Source organism: Nansenia antarctica, assembly GCF_963989245.1.
Source record: "Nansenia antarctica genome assembly, chromosome: 8".
Lineage (NCBI taxonomy): Eukaryota > Metazoa > Chordata > Actinopteri > Argentiniformes > Microstomatidae > Nansenia > Nansenia antarctica.
The window spans coordinates 41,608,151-41,613,150 of NC_137678.1; the positions used below are offsets into that span (position 1 = coordinate 41,608,151).

At 43.9% G+C, this 5,000-nt stretch overlaps 1 protein-coding gene across 1 annotated transcript in view; it reads right to left on the bottom strand.

Annotated features, from left to right (window-relative positions):
* gpr37b (G protein-coupled receptor 37b) overlaps positions 1-5,000 on the bottom strand; it is a gene marked incomplete at both ends in the record, with an annotated part of 102,228 nt that overhangs the window by 12,943 nt on the left and 84,285 nt on the right. The window lies entirely within an intron of this gene.

Here is a 5,000-nt window from a genome sequence, read left to right on the forward strand (position 1 = left end):
TTATTCCTTTTCTGTTTCGTCAAGTCAAGTAGCAGAAAGTGCCATGTCCTACCAAGCTCGATAGCCCTGCAAAGTCCCCATCCGATTCATTCATTCAAACGTGCCACACGCAAACTCATCTCACGGCGACATGGTTGCATCTCCGTGCACAGCAAACCGGGAGCTTCCCTGGTGATAGTATCCGGGCAGGAGGGCTGTGTGCTGGCTGCTGGGTCGGCTCCGGAGGCTGTGAGGTGCGGCGGTCTGTGCGGCTGGAGCTGATCTCTGTGTCTGTGGCACGGTGGACTGAGGCGCGGCTCTGGCTCTCTCTCTCTCTGTCCGCTCCGTGGAGCTCCGCGGTGGGTAGGGGGGCGTCTCGGGGAGAGTAGGCTACTGGAGAGGAAGATGGACTCCCCTGGCGGCTAACCCTGATCTGTCACTCCAGATCCATCACACCCAGCCCGCAGACTACTGCCGCTGGCAGCCAACCACGCCCGATGTGGTAATAAATATATTATCCTCGGTAATATAGGCTACGCATGGCTTTATCACCGTACACTGCCTCCACTTTCTCCTATTTCCAGTATTTTTCCAGGGTAATGGGCCTATAGCATAACACAGCTGCAGTAGGCCCACACATTGTACATTTAATTATGATATGACATGATTTATGTACACTGTCTGTCATACCTAGGCTTGCATAATATGCATGACACCCCCCCCCCCCCACACACACACACCATGAAACGCTGGGGGGTGATAACACGATTAGCCCAATTAGATTAAGTTGTGCTGATTATAACGTTGAAAAAAAGGAATTTCATGTCTTCTCAGGTGTGAGCATTCTTGTTTAACAAGAGATTTGCCCCTGGCTTCAAATTAAAGGAAACAATTTGTTTTGAGCAGAAGGACACGCTGGAACATGCTCAGCCCTAGAAACAGAAAGAGAAGAGGGGGGATTTTGAAACATTTTAGTCTCAGACAGTCAAAACTGGCCACAGTCTATAATCAGTTGTAAGGTTTTACAGTCACGTTTGGATTATTGTAAGGCGTATAATATATTGACAGACCCACAGCAAATAACCTATGGCCAATGCTGTACACAATTCAATATGGGAAGAGGCTCTTAAGGATAATTAAAATGATCCCATTAGTAGGACTATTACAGCACATTAGACCACACACACACACACTCACGCACACGCACACGCACACACACACGCACACGCACACGCACACACACACACACACAATCAATGTAATAGCCATCCTAGCTTTTTGCAGACACTGCATCGTAAAACAGAGGACTTGGCAATAACACACGTGTGTTAGAAACCATATGCAGGTGCTGAGAGGTAGCTGTGTGAATTGGCAGACACATCATTCTGTAGCTAGTGACCTTTCTAGATCAAAAGGGGGAGGCTGGAGCCAAGTCCTACCAGGGGAGGTTGGAGGAGACAGGGAAGACTGATGGAGACGAGCTTCCAAAACTTGAGACTCTGACCTTGAGAAGAAGTTTCTAGGCTATGGTAAAAAAAACACTAAAAAAACCCAACAACAACAGGTGAATTACATGGCTTCATCCAATTAACATGTTCATTATGTGTAAGGCTCCCCTGAGAGTCCTTCACTCAGTTAACATGGCATGTGTAGTCGCAGATAACAGAGACACACAGACACACACACACACACACACACACACACACACACACACACACATGCTTGCACGCACACACACAGGCACATGCACTAGCGCACACACACACAGCCACACAGACACAGACACATACACACACACACACACAGACACACACACACACACGCACACACACACACACACACACACACACACACACACATCACGTCATAATGATGGGTTTAGCCTACTGAGGCGTGAGGGAGAAAGTACATTGGAGGGCACATGAAGATTTCATGCGGGGGCTCAGTTAGCACCGTGTACCAATGCATTATGGATCTGTACCTACTTGATTAGTCTCTACTTCCGAGGGGCACCGGGACTTTTAGTCTTTTACTACTCTCAATAATTTACCCCTTCATCTCTCCCGAGGCAGATGTTGCCCTTTTTTATTTTATTTTATTTGAATTAATGATTTTTTTTATTCCTCATTGGCAGAGTAACACAGAGAAACAAAGAGATTAATGTGGGGCTAGAGGCAAGGTGCTGTGTCTTCATTTATACGGCTTAGTCACTTCAGAACAACGTCTCACTTACCATGACAACCTGTGAGCCTGGAATGGATGGCACAGGACAGAAGGGGATGGAAGTATAGATCATCAATGGTTCATTGATGTTCTGATGTTGAATACAAAGGTGTAAGTTGGTCCTGTGGTTCTGTGTGTATCAGTTGGGTGGAGCATGGTGCAGTAGTAGAAAAAGTTAAAGATGGGGGTTCAATTCCTGCTCGGACCATCTACAGTACCAGTCAAAAGTTTGGACACACTTTCCCATTCAATTGAATGGGGGAAGTGTGTCCAAACGTTTGACTGGTACTGTATACAAAATAGGTCTGCACTAGCTAAACTATAAGTGGCTTTGAATGAATGCTTCTTCTAAATGGCATATTCATTCATCATATGTCTTTAATATATTATTGTTACAGAGAGCCTAGCTTACTGATGGGGTTTGGGAGGGTGGATGTGTCATGGTCACAACAATATGGTAATATAATAAAATGGTATTGGAGCTAAATAATAAAATTTTACAATAGGTAGGAGTCATGGTTATCAGATTCACGTTGCTGTGTGTACAGCTGTTATAGTTTTTCTCAATTGCTTTGGTGCATTTCTCTGATCAGAATTACAATTCTCATAACTGTTCAACCTCTACAACATTTAGTCATTTGTGCACATCATAGTAGCAGTTTCTCATTCCTTCCAACAAATTGGTTTTGGACATGCATCAATTGCTTTCATCCAATTCTCTGCTGTTTTTATAACATTATCATTTGCTTATGTAATGTCAGTCAAAATGAACTATACTTATGAATGCTGAATAGTCATTCCCTATAAAAACTAATAGTCCTCATTGCATTACATACAAAATTGTTGAACTAGTTGTCAAAATCTGTATTAAAAGATCATACATTTCTTTATAATTTTTTCCTGAAAATGTCTCCCAAATTGAACAATTTCTCTTGGGTGAACCTCAGCTTTCACTGATGAGGAGGAGTGTGTGAAGCATTAATTGTAACCAATGAAAAGCCACTTCTCCACAGTCTCTCAGAGCTGAATCTCAAGAACCCTCAATTGGCAAGCATATGAACCGAGCAGGACGTAGTGTGTACCATTTCGACAATACTGTGACACAGAAATGGAAGGTCAGCATCGTGGAAGAGGGGCGAGGATGCGGGGAGGAAGGGGAAGGGGACAAAACAGGGGAAGAGGAAGAAGAGGCCAAGTACATAGGCAGATTCCTGATGAAATTAGGGCTACACAATTGTGGCCCATGTTGTCAATCACGGCCTCACAATGGCTGAGGCTGGTCGAAGGGTGCAGCCAAATGTTGGGAGAACCACTGTAAATTCAATTATTCAAACATTTCGTCGAGAGAACAGGTGTGTATATTGGACAGTAATTCAGCACTAAACAATCTGCGCTGCACTACTGTCATTGTGTCATACATGAAGCTTACAGTGGGACAAGAACTTGTCACTTTTTACATTTTACATTTAGACTTACAGCTTTACTGTAGCACAGATTTACTGTATTGTAGTGTAAAGTAGTGTTACAGTAAAGTTTTGCCATATTTACAGTATGGTACTGTACTGCAGCATTTTGGGAAGCACTATTATTGTACACTACAGTAATATGGGTTAAAGCAGTATATCTCATGTTTACTGTAATTTTACTCTGCACCACATAGGATTGCAAGACAACCTCGCAGAGGTGGAAGCAACCTTCCCACGGATGTCAGAACTGCAGAGTCACTACCCATCTTCCGTCGGAGACTGAAGACCCTTCTCTTTAGGTTACACCTTAACTGCTCCTCTTGAGACATCTACTACCCCCCCAGCACTGCGTCTCCTGAGACACACGCTTTTCCCCCTTACTGTGTCCCCTATGACTACTGCGCCCCTTGTACGTTTTCCTTCTATCACTGAGACTGCCAATGGCCCCGGGCCTGAGCTAGATTACTCTTCCTGCTACGACTGGTGGATTGATGGTTCACTTGCTTAGTCAAATGTATTGATTGTAAGTCGCTTTGGAATAAGGCGTCTGCTAAATGCCAAAAATGTAAATGTAAAATGGAAGCCATTGTGCAATGGTGATTGCAAACAATGCCATAAGGTTGAGAGAGATACAAAGCGCTGTTATAGAGGATGACAATATCTTTGGGAATATTGAATCCGTTTCAAGCGCTACAATTGACAGAGTGCTCAGGAGAAATGAAATGCGCATGAAACAATTGTACAATGTGCCATTTGAACGGAACAGCGACAGAGTGAAGGAGATCCGTCACCAGTATGTACAGGTAAAACATTTATGTGTTCTATGCATACTCTAATGTCCAGTGCTGTAAACTGGTTACTTTGTGTAGTGCCATGCAGTACACTTACATGACAGTTCATACTGTACAATATGTTGTCCAAAATGCATTATGTTACACAGGAAAAGTTGTTATAGTTTTTCTCTCTCTCTCTATTCTGGGATAAAGCGTGTACTGGAGGTGGAGGCCAGGGAACTGCTGCACACATTCATATACGTTGATGAGGCGGGTTTCAATCTGGCAAAAGGTAGAAGGCGTGGAAGAAATCACTTTGGACAGAGAGCAACCATTGATGTCCCAGGCCAACGAGGAGGGAATATTACAATGTGTGCAGCCATCTCAGAAAACTGCGTCCTCACCCATATACCCCGTCTTGGTCCAACACACAACATGCTGACTTTTTTAGATACTCTTTACAGGGACATAATCCCTGAGAATGAGAAGGGTCTAAATGGAGACCATCTGAACAAGTATGTTGTTGTATGGGATAATGTGCGTTTTCACCACTCAGATC